The sequence below is a fragment of the Pan paniscus genome, chromosome 9 (genome assembly GCF_029289425.2).
Source record: "Pan paniscus chromosome 9, NHGRI_mPanPan1-v2.0_pri, whole genome shotgun sequence".
Classification (NCBI taxonomy): domain Eukaryota; kingdom Metazoa; phylum Chordata; class Mammalia; order Primates; family Hominidae; genus Pan; species Pan paniscus.
The window spans coordinates 4,031,118-4,043,266 of record NC_073258.2 but is presented as its reverse complement, the minus strand read 5'-3'; positions in this window follow the sequence as shown (position 1 = coordinate 4,043,266).

Below are 12,149 nucleotides of genomic sequence, written 5' to 3'. Positions count from 1 at the left end.
GTAACTCTCCATGAAATCAACAAAGAGAAAATCACGTGTTGGATATTTTATGCATAATTTTTTGATAAAATCATAGGATTGCCTGCTGCAACATCCTTCATTTCACAGTTGGCCGTGACAGAATGACGCTGAAGGGAGTCGCGTAGCAAAAACAACTGAGCTCCTTCTCATCCTTCACGAACGCCTCTCTTCGAGGTCAACTCGCCCCATTGGGAAGCCCCTATCTTGTCTCCTTGGCCAGCTTCTCTTTCAGGGTGAACTGCCTGATCTTCACTGTGGTGGCCTTGCCTGGCTCCCAGCAGATGTTCTCCAATGTCACTTTCAGTGACATCACAGAATCCTACGTTTCTTTTTTTGCAAGCATTGCAATTTTACTTAAAATTTGCATTGTAAATATGACTGTGGAAAATGTATTTAAGAGAGCTGGTTCTGCAAAGACATGAAAGACATTTGGGAGGGGGTGTGTGGGAATAAGTGATATTGTTAAGTAAATGAGCTGCTTGAGTGGAGAACACTTTTGGAAGTGGTCATCTTGGCCCCATCTGTGCTAAAAATACAAAAAAAGAAAAAATTAGCCAGATGTGGTGGTGGGCACCTGTAGTCCCAGCTACTCGGGAGGCTGAGGCAGGAGAATGGTGTTAACCCAGGAGGCGGAGCTTGCAGTGAGCCGAGATGGTGCCACTGCACTCCAGCCTGGGTGACAGAGCGAGACTCTGTCTCAAAAAAAAAAGAAGTAGTCAGCTTGGGCTTGGCTCACTCCTGTAATCCCAGTACTTTGGGAGGTTAAGGAAGAAGGAACACTTTAGCTCAGGAGTTCAAGACCAACCTGGGTGACATAGCAAGACCCCGTCTCTGCAGAAAAATGAAAGAATTAGCTGGGCATGGTGGTGCACACCTGCAGTCCCAGCTAATGGGGAGGCTAAGGTGGAAGAATCTCTTGAGCCTGGGAGGTTGAGGCTACAGTGAGTTATGATTGCACTGCTACACTCCAGCCTGGGTGACAGAGTGAGACCCTGTCTCAAATAAATAAAAAATAAATAAATAAATGACATTGTCAGCTTGTTTACTTGTTTGTGATTATTTTCTTTTTTACCTTCCTCTTCTTGTTTTTAATAGAGATAGAGTCTCACTGTGTTGCCCAGGCTGGTCTCGAACTCCTGGGCTCAAGGGATCCTCCTGCCTCAGTCTCTCGAGTAGCTGGTACTACAGGCATGCACCACTGCCACTAGTGAATATTTTCAAGGCCTGATGGTTTACAATGAGCACAGGGAGATCCTGTATGGAGCCTAGAGATGCTGGCTGGGTGTGGAGTGGTCACCGAGGGAGCATCTTAGCATGAATCTCTGGTCAGAGTGATTGGGGAACCAGACTCAGTCTGGAAACAAGCAGGGGACACCTTCGGCTTACAGACAGCAGATTGTGGAGCTGCTCAACTTCCATAATTGCAGGGTCCAATTCTTCAGAATAATCTATGTATCTATCTATGTATCTATCGATCATCTATGTATCTTTGTATCCATCTATGTAAGTATGTAAGTACCTATCTATGTATCTATGTATCCATCTATGTATGCATGTATGTATGTATCTATGTATCTATTTACGTATCTATCGATCATCTATGTATCTCTATATCCATCTATGTATGTATGTAAGTACCTATCTATCTATGTATCTATGTATCCATCTATGTATGTATGTATGTATCTATGTATCTATGTATGTATGTGTGTATGTATGTATGTATGTGTGTATCTAGCTAGCTAGCTATGTATCTATGTATCCATGTATGTATCCATGTATGTATCGATGTATCTATGTACCTATCTATCTATCTATCTATGTAGGGACAGAGCCAGCCCAGTGCAGAGCCCTGGCTTCCTTTCTGTGCCACCAGCCACTCCACCTCAGTCTCCATTGCTTAATTCTCCTCCTCCAGGCCCCGAGCACTGGGCGGTGCCAGGTTCAGCCGGGGGGTCTCTATCTCACATGCGACCTCCTCCATGTCTCTCACAACACCTTCCCCTCTAGGTTCCACACTCACAGGCCCAGGTGCCTGCTTCTCATGGACATCTGGCCTTTCAAACTAAGCACATCCCGGACTGAACTCCTCCTCCTTCCCCTGGAACCAGCGCCTTCCCAGCCTTCCCCATTGTGGTTCACAGCAGCTCCATCCTGCCCAGGGCTCAGGATAGAAGCCTGGGCATCCTCTCGACTCCTCTTCCACCCCCCACATCCAATCCAACAGCAAATCTCCAAGGTTCTACCTTGGAAACGTATTTGGAATCTGATTCGCCAATTGCCTAATTGGTGATTTATCCAATAACCGCCTTCACTGCCACCACCCGATATTGACAGCACCTCGTGCATTCCAGCTACTCTCCCACGCACTTTATAAACATGACTCCCTGAGTATCTCTGAGGTATGCACTCTTTTTTCAGTTTAACTTTTTATATTCGGGTGATTGTAGATTCACCTGCAGTTACTCATAAGAAGTTACTCGTAAGAAGTTACTCGTAAGAAGACACACAGGGGATCTCATGTACCCTTTCCCATGTCCCCTGTGACAGCATCTGGAACACAGGTAACATAACAACACAGTGATATTGACCTTGGCACGGTCACAATACAGATCATTTCTCTAGCAAGGACCCCACGCGTTGTCCTGATGAAGTCCCCACATTTCCCTCCTGTTCTCCATTTCTGTAATTTTGTCATTTCAAGAATGCTCCATGAATGGAAACACACAGTGTGTAACCTTTTGAGACTGGCTTTTCCTACCCAGCACGATTCTCTGGAGATTCATCTGGGTCATCGAGCGTCTGTCATTCCTGCCATTTCATGGCTGAGACGTGTCCCCTGGCAGAGGTGAACCAGTGTGTTTCCCCTTCACCCATCAAGGGACATGTGGGTGTCTCCAGCATTTGGTGATCTTGAATAAGCCTCCTATTAACATTTGTGGACAGGTTTTCCGTGTGCACATGTCTCTGGGATAAATGCCCAGGAGTGAGATTGCTGTGTTGAATGGCAGTTGTGTGGTTAGTTTTTTCATAAGCTGCCAACCTATCTTCCAGAGTAGCTGTACCATTTTGCATTCCCACCATCAACATACGAGTGGCCCAGCTTCTCTGCCTTTTGCCAGCATTTGGTGTCGCTGCTATTTTTTTGTTAAGCCATTCTCATAGGGGCATCATGATATCGCATTACTGGTTAGTTTGTCTTTCCTAAAGTCTGAGGATGTCAAACTTCCTCTCACATCCTTATTTGCCATCTGTACATCCTCTTCAGAGAATTGTCTCTTCAAGTCTTTTGCCCATTTTTGGATCGGATTGTTTTTGTGTTTATGTATGATTTGCTGTTGTGTTTTGAGAGTTCTTTACATAGTCTAGATTTGTATATTCCAGTCCATTGTCAGATATGTGGTTTGTAAATATTTTGGTTAGGGTGCAAAGTTATTTTATTTCTTATTTATTTACTATTATTTTTAGACAGGTTCTCACTTTGTTGCCCAGGCTGGAGTGCAGTGGTGCAATAATGGCTCACCGTCCCCTTGATCTTCCAGGCTCAAGTGATCCTCCCAACTCAGCCTCCCAAGTAGCTGGGACCACAGGTGCACATCAGTATGCCTTTTTTTTTTTTTTTTTTGTAGAGATGGGGTCTCCCTAAGTTGCCTAGACTGGTCTCAAACTCCTGGACTCAAGTGATCCTCCCGCCTTGGCCTCTTACAGTGTTGAGATTACAGGCATGAGCCACCATGCCTGTAAGCCAAAATTCTTTTTAATATACTGCTGAATTCTATTATGAATAGTATATTTTTCTTTTCCTCTGCCACAGCAACTGGCTGCCTGGGTTATGGAATAAGAGGCAGAGCCCCAGGTGTCTTGTGGTGGTGGGAGGTGTGGGTTGACTCAGCTACTGAGATCTTGGTGTGGTTTGTTGCTGCAGCACAACCCAGGCCATCCTGACTGACACTGGGTAACTGAGGGGCTGGAAAAGAAAACATGCCGAGAAAGGCAGTTTCCACACGGATACACAAAAATCTATACTGCATTAATCAGGGTTCTCCAGAGACACAGAACCAGTGGGAGATTAGGTACATAGGTAGATTAGATAGATAGATAGATGCATACATACATAGATAATAGATAGATACATAGATACATAAATGAATAGATAGATACAAAGATAGATAATAGACATATAGATACATAGATGGATATATATAGAGATACATAGATGATAGATACATATACACATAGATACATACATGGGTAGATACATACATAGATAAATAGATGATAGGTAGATAGCTACATAGATACATAGTTAGATAGCTACATAGATACATACATACATACATAGATACACAGATAGATACATGGATACATAGATACACAGATAGATACATGGATACATAGATACAAAGGTAGATACATAGATGGATAGATACATATATAGATACATAGATGATAGATACATGCATAGATACATAGCTACATAGATAGTTACATAGATAGATACATACATACATGCATACATACACACAGAGAGAGATACACAGATACACAGATGATTATGAAGAATTGGCCCATGCGATTCTGGAGGCTGAGCAGCTCCATGATCTGCTGTCTGTAAGCTGAAGACCTAGGAAAGCCGGCGGGGTCATTCTGTTCAAGTCCAAAGGCCCGAGAACCAGGGAGCTGACGGTGTGAGTGTAAGTCCGAGGGCAGGAGACCGATGTCCCAGCTGGAGCGGTCAGGCAGAAAGGGACTTCCTCCACCTTTTGATCTATTCGGGCCCTCAGTGGATCAGAGGAAGCCACCCACACTGGGGAGGGCGTCTGCTTTCCTGAGTCCACTGATCCCAATGCTGGTCTCATCCAGAAACCGCCCTCACCGACCACCAAGAAATAACATTCAGCCAAATATCCGGGCACCCTGGGATCCAGCCAAATTCACACATAAATTTAACCATCACATATACCTGATTCAAGATTTTAAAACAGATGACAAAAGTTTTCAACTTTTACAGAAAAATATATATCATGATCTCAGAGAAGAATTTCCTAAATAAGGCCCCAAATACTCTAATTCTAAAGGAAGAGGTGGGTGAATTGATAAGTTAAAATTAAACACTCAAAGATTCTCATTTAACAAGGGAAGCTGTCGCGAGAATGAAAAGATGAACCAAGGAGGATCTTGCAACATAAAAGCTGACCACGCGATAGTTTGCTGAGTAAATGACGAGTAATGGGAGCAGCACACCAACATGGCACATGGATACATACGTAACAAACCTGCACATTGTGCACATGTACCCTAAAACTTAAAGTATAATAATAATAAAATAAAATAAAATAAAATAAAATAAAGCTGACCATGGCTCAGCATTTGAAAACACAAAGAGCTCACACCAATCAGCAAGCAAAGAAAACAACTAAACAGAGGAACCAACTCATAGACATCAGCAGGCATTTTATAAAAGAGGAAAGACAGGCCGGGCGCAGTGGCTCACGCTTGTAATCCCAGCACTTTGGGAGGCCGAGGCAGGCGGATCACGAGGTCAGGAGATCGAGACCACGGTGAAACCCCGTCTCTACTAAAAATACAAAAAAAAAAAAAAATTAGCCAGGCGTGGTGGCGGGTGCCTGTAGTCCCAGCTACTCAGAGAGGCTGAGGCAGGAGAATGGCGTGAACCCGGGAGGCGGAGCTTGCAGTGAGCCGAGATCGGGCCACTGCATCCAGCCTGGGTGACAGAGCGAGACTCCGTCTCAAAAAAAAAAAAGAAAGAAAAGAAAAGAAAACAGGAAAGACAAAGACTTGGTGGGTGCAGTTACCTTTGTTCCCACGGGCTTCATAGTCTGGTAATGAGGGTGGGGGCTGGAGTGAGGAGGCACTTCCCAGTCTTAGAATTCCAGCTTCAGCCTTCAGCCTTCTCCAATTGCCCACATGGCACAGGGGCTCTCTCCAGGGTCTTTCCCGTGCCTCGGCTGTCTATTGCAACAGCAACGGGTTTTTTGGTATTTGAGATGATCAAGTTGGTTCTAAAATTTCGCTGGACAAGTAAAGGAATTGGAAACAAACAAAACCATCTTTAAAAAGAAGAATGAAGTTGGAGTCTCACAATACTTAACTTCAAAACCTCCCATAATGTCACAGTGACGTTGTGTTTGCATTAGGAAGCGGCATACAGACCTGCGGAGCGGGACACAGGAAGAAACTCGCCATTGTGTCGGCTGATTCTCATTAAAAACACCAGTGATTTCAGTGGGATAAGCACGGTTTGTTTGTTTGTTTGTTTATATCGAGACAGAGTCTCACTCTGTCACCCAGGCTGGAGTGCAGTGCTGCAGTCTCGGCTCACCGCAACCTCTACCTCCCGAGTTAAAGCGATTCTCCTGCCTCAGCCCCCTGAGTAGCTGGGATTACAGGCGCCCCCCACCATGTCTGGCTAATTTTTGTATTTTTGGTAGAGACAGGGTTTTGCCATGTTGGCCAGGCTGGTCTTGCACTCCTGACCTCAGGTGATCTGCCCTCCTTGGCCTCCCAAAGTGCTGGGATTCCAGGCGTGAGCCACTGCGCCTGGCCAGGAAGGTCTTTTTATCAAATGCTGCTGAAACAATTGGATGAAAATGTGAAAAAATGGATCTCAACTCCTACCTCACATTACACGCAAAAATTAGCTTGAGATCCATCATAGAACTAAATATAGAAACTAAAACTCTAATGCTTCTAAAGGAAATGCTAGGAAAAAGGGTTTTCAAAGAGGTCACAAGAAAGCACTAGCTGTCAAAACAAATGTTAACGTGGACTTCAAAATCAAAAACGTTTCCGTATAAAAAGTTCAGATAACAATAAGGCAAGTCAAATACTAGAAAATTATATACGATATATATATTCTACATATATATTATATACACACATATACACATGTATATGAAATATATATGTAAATATATATACATACATATGGCAAAGCACTTCACATATTCATTCTTGATATAGAATTTATGAAGAGTTCCAACAACTCAATAACAAAAAGACAAAAAAAATCACAATAAAATGGGCAAACAATTTTAGCAAAACTTTTTAACAAGAAAGATGTGCAAATGTCCAATAAGTGCAAGAAAGAATCCTTGCGAACATTAGTCATCAGAGAAACAGAGGTCAAAATGCTCACGAGATGCAATTTTACACCCATCCGATGCCTCACATTTGAAAAGCCGCTGGCCGGTACTGACAGGCCTGGGGCAGCGGACACTCTCAGGCATTGCTGGGGAGGGGGAAAGCAGCATGAGCATTTGGAAAGCTGTCTGTTTCTTAGCAAGTTAAGCATACACTACTCTATGGTCTAGCAAGGCCAGTCCTCAATATTTAACCAAAAAATTAAAACTAAAAACATGAATACGGAAGGACTGGAAGGCATGATTATGTGTTATTCATCATCGCCCCAAACTGTGAACGATTCAAATATCTACGAACATGAGAATGGGGGAACGCAGTGGAGAATATTTTTACATGGAATAACGGGGGCACCACCCCTCATATTTTCTTATGCCCAATTTCTGTCTCCAAAGAAAAAAGAAGTAAAAGCTAAATCCACAGGCAGACTGCCTGTCACCACACCCTGGGCCTGGTAGTTAAAGATCGACCCCTGAGCTAATCGGTTATGTCATCTATAGATTCCAGACATTGTATAGAAAAGCACTGTGAAAATCCCTGTCCCATCCTGTTCCGTTCTAATTACCGGTGTATGCATCCCCCAGTCACGTACCCCCTGCTTGCTCAATCGATCACGACCCTCTCACACAGACCCCCTTAGAGTTGTAAGCCCTTAAAAGGGACAGGAATTGCTCACTTGGGGAGCTCGGTTTTTGGAGACCTGAGTCTGCCGATGCTCCCAGCTGAATAAAGCCCTTTCCTTCCACAATTCGGTGTCTAAGGGGTTCTTGTCTGCGGCTCACCCTGCTACAGAAACACTATGCGGTGATTATAAAAGAAGAAGAAGGCCAGGCGTGGTGGCTCATGCCTGTAATCCCAGCACATTGGGAGGCTGGGGCAGGTGGATCGCTTGAGCCCAGGAAGTCGAGGCTGCAGTGAGCCATGAGCGCACCACTCTGCACTCCAGCCTGGGTGACAGAGCAAGACCCTGTCTCAAAAAAAAAAAAAAAAGAAGAAGAGCAAATCATTGACACACAGAATGACATCGTGAGGGAAAGAAACCAGAGTACATTTTTACTGATTTCATTTTTGCAACATTCAACAACAGGCACAACTGGTCAGCAGAGCTGTCTGTGCCTGGAGCGATGGGCAGGAAGGGAAGGCGGCGAAAGGGAACCTTCTGGGGGTGAAGCAGTTGGTCATGGTTGGAGTGATGGGCACACGAGTACATGTTTAGCGGAACTCATGGAATTGTACACTCAAAATATGTGCAGAGCCCAGGACACCAAGGCTGCTGTGAGCTAGGATCGCACCACTGCCCTCCAGCCCGGGCGACAGAATGAGACCCCGTCTCAAAAAAAAAAAAAAAAAAAAAATGCAGCCCAAGCCTGGTGGCTCATGCCTGTAGTCCCAACACTTTGGGAGGCCAAGGCAGGTGGATCACCTGAGGTCAGGGGTTTGAGACCAGCCTGGCGAACATAGTGAAACCCCGTCTCTACTAAAAATACAAAATTAGCTGGGTGTGGTGGTGGGTGCCTGTAATCCCAGCTACTTGGGAGGCTGAGGCAGGAGAATTGCTTGAACTCGGGAGGCAGAGGTTGTAGTGAGCTGAAATTGCATCACTGCACTCCAGCCTGGGTGACAGAGGGAGACTCAGAAAAAAAAATTTTTTTCACTGCATGTAAATTTTACCTTAATAAAAAATTAAAATTTGGCTGGGTGCAGTGGCTCACACCTGTAATCCCAGCACTTTGGGAGACTGAGGCGGGTGGTTCACCTGAGGTCAGGAGTTCGAGACCAGCCTGCCCAACATGGTGAAACTCTGTCTTCACTAAAAGTACAAAAAAATTAGCCGGGCCTGGTGGTGGGCGCCTGTAATTCTAGCTACTGGGGAGGCTGAGGCAGGAAAATTGCTTGAACCCAGGAGGCAGAGACTGCAGTGACCCGAGATTGCGTCACTGCACTTTAGCCCTGGTGACAAGAGCGATACTCCTTCTCAAAAAAAAAATATTAAAATTAATCTTTTAGAAAATAAAAGTGTGTTAGAGAGGTTGGCTAATCAAAATTTGTGTAGCCTTCAAGAAGAATAAACTTGAAGAATATCCATTGATTTGTAGAATTTTTACAAAGAATTAATTGAGGAAAACTCAAAAGCATTAGAAAGGGTCCTGCTCGTCTGTTCCCTCTGTGAGCCCAGCTTGCCTGAAGGGAACGTAGGTCTAATCCGTGTCTGGAGGAGTGAGCCGAACCGCAGGAGGAAGAGGTAAGAAAGACAAAGGAGAACCAGGGCCACACTCAAATCCATGCTCTTCAAAACTTTGTTTTACAGATTTGACAAAATATTTATACTTGAAGTTTTTAAGCGGTGGAACCTATAGACAGCCTTTCTTTCAGCTTATTTTTTTATTTTTATTTTATTTTATTTTTTACAAAATGACCATCCTTGATATAAACACCAATGCCAGGGGGTGGAGGGTCTGCATCGCTGAGGAGAGCCCTGAGCACCAAGGACAATGGTCCACCCTTCGGCCAAGCCACCACCGCCTCCCAGGCTCCTGGGACACCCGCTGGAGAGGGAGCCCAGTGTCTTCTAACAAAGGGAAACATCTATGAGGAAGAGGCCAAATTTAGAAACCAAGGAAAGGACAGCTTGGCTTGAGCTGATGGTGGCTCATGGGATTGTGGAGAGATTAAAAATAACACTCGTGCATGTGAAATAGCAGAAACAACAACAGAAGTATTCACGTGTTCAGTATAAACACCTGGGCAGGAATATAAAAAGCCCGGGCTCAGGGAACTCCACACCTGCACACCTCCCTCTCACCTGCTCCTCTACCTGCTCCACCCTCAACCCACCAGAACCATGGGCTGCTGTGGCTGCTCTGGAGGCTGTGGCTCCAGCTGTGGGGGCTGTGGCTCCAGCTGTGGGGGCTGTGGCTCTGGCTGTGGGGGCTGTGGCTCCGGCTGCTGTGTGCCTGTCTGCTGCTGCAAGCCCGTGTGCTGCTGTGTGCCAGCCTGTTCCTGCTCCAGCTGTGGCTCCTGTGGGGGCTCCAAGGGGGTCTGTGTCTCTTGCGGGGGCTGCAAGGGGGGCTGTGGCTCCTGTGGAGGCTCCAAGGGGGGCTGTGGCTCCAGCTGCTGTGTGCCCGTCTGCTGCTCCTCCAGCTGTGGCTCCTGTGGGGGCTCCAAGGGGGTCTGTGGATTTCGTGGGGGCTCCAAGGGGGGCTGCGGTTCTTGTGGCTGCTCCCAGTGCAGCTGCTATAAGCCCTGCTGCTGCTCCTCAGGCTGTGGGTCATCCTGCTGCCAGTCCAGCTGCTGCAAGCCCAGCTGCTCCCAGTCCAGCTGCTGTAAGCCCTGCTGTTCCCAGTCCAGCTGTTGTAAGCCCTGCAGCTGCTCTTCAGGCTGTGGGTCATCCTGCTGCCAGTCCAGCTGCTGCAAGCCCAGCTGCTCCCAGTCCAGCTGCTGTAAGCCCTGCTGTTCCCAGTCCAGCTGTTGTAAGCCCTGCAGCTGCTCCTCAGGCTGTGGGTCATCCTGCTGCCAGTCCAACTGCTGCAAGCCCTGCTGCTCCCAGTCCAGCTGCTGTAAGCCCTGCTGCTGCTCCTCAGGCTGTGGGTCATCCTGCTGCCAGTCCAGCTGCTGCAAGCCCAGCTGCTCCCAGTCCAGCTGCTGTAAGCCCTGCTGCTCCCAGTCCCGCTGCTGTAAGCCCTGCTGCTGCTCCTCAGGCTGTGGGTCATCCTGCTGCCAGTCCAGCTGCTGCAAGCCCTGCTCCTCCCAGTCGAGCTGCTGTGTCCCAATTTGCTGCCAGTGCAAGATCTGAGGCTCTGCCCACAAACCTCAGTGGGTCCTACAGATCCGGGCTTTCCAGGAATGACTGCAGCTGTGTCCTGAACTCCTGAAGCACGTCTCTGAATCTGTCCTCCTCTGGACTAAGGCAGCCTAGCGTCCAGGGCTCAGTACTCAGCCGCTCAGCCTCTGAGGTCATGAGGGCTTCTGGCATGCTGGGTCCTGCCCATCAACCCTCCCGGAATCCCCTCTTCCTTTCCTGACCCCACCACTTCAACCTTCTCAGGGCTTCAAGATCCCACATCCCTGGGCCCCTCCTGTGAGCCTGCTGGAAACACGCTGACACTGGAATCCTCCGACCTGCTGCCGCCTCTCCCCGGTCCCTGCAACCTCCTGGCTCCTCCCCCCTTCGTCTTCATCCTGCCTGAGCTGCCACCGCTCCGATTGCTTTTGGAGTTGACCTAGAGGACTCGGAATTATTAGAGACCCCAGGATCCTCTCCTGAGGAGGAGGGGCGCCCAGTCTCCTCTTCTACCTCCGACCTGGCCCTGTTTCTTTCCCCAGGGCTTCGCCTTGTAAGTGCCTAGGCTAGATCTTCTAAATAAATACGATCCGCACCTCCCACGAGTTTGCATTGTGATTCTTTTAACTTCTGTGTGATTAGAGAAATGTACACTTTCCACAGAGTTGCGCTCCCAGGCATTTGGGAACCCCCCGTACCCTGCTGTGTGAGTTTGCTAGGGCTGCTCCACAAACCGTGTGGCTTAAGCAACAGGAGTGGATTGTCTCACAGTCTGGAGTCCGGAATCCACCATCGAGGTGCCTCAGGGCCGGGTCCTCCTGAGGCCTCCCTCCGTGGCTTACTGATGCCGCCATCCCTATATCCTCACGTGCTCATCCCTCTGTGTGTGTCTGCGTCCTCATCTCTTTGCATAAGGACACAGATTAGATTAGGGCCCACCCTACTCCATTAGGTCCGTGTTTGAACTAATCACCCCTGTAAAGACCTATCTTCAAATAAGGTGCCATTCTGAGATACTGCGTTGAGGACTCCAACGTATGAACCAGGGGGCACAACTCAGCCGTGGCATCCACTTGGCTTGGGGCGTCGCCATCTTTCCCATCTTCCAGGATACAGAATTGGGAGGCCCTTTGGGCTTCTCTCCCCCACAAGTCGCCAAATCCCGCAGCATCTCCTGGAAGGCTTC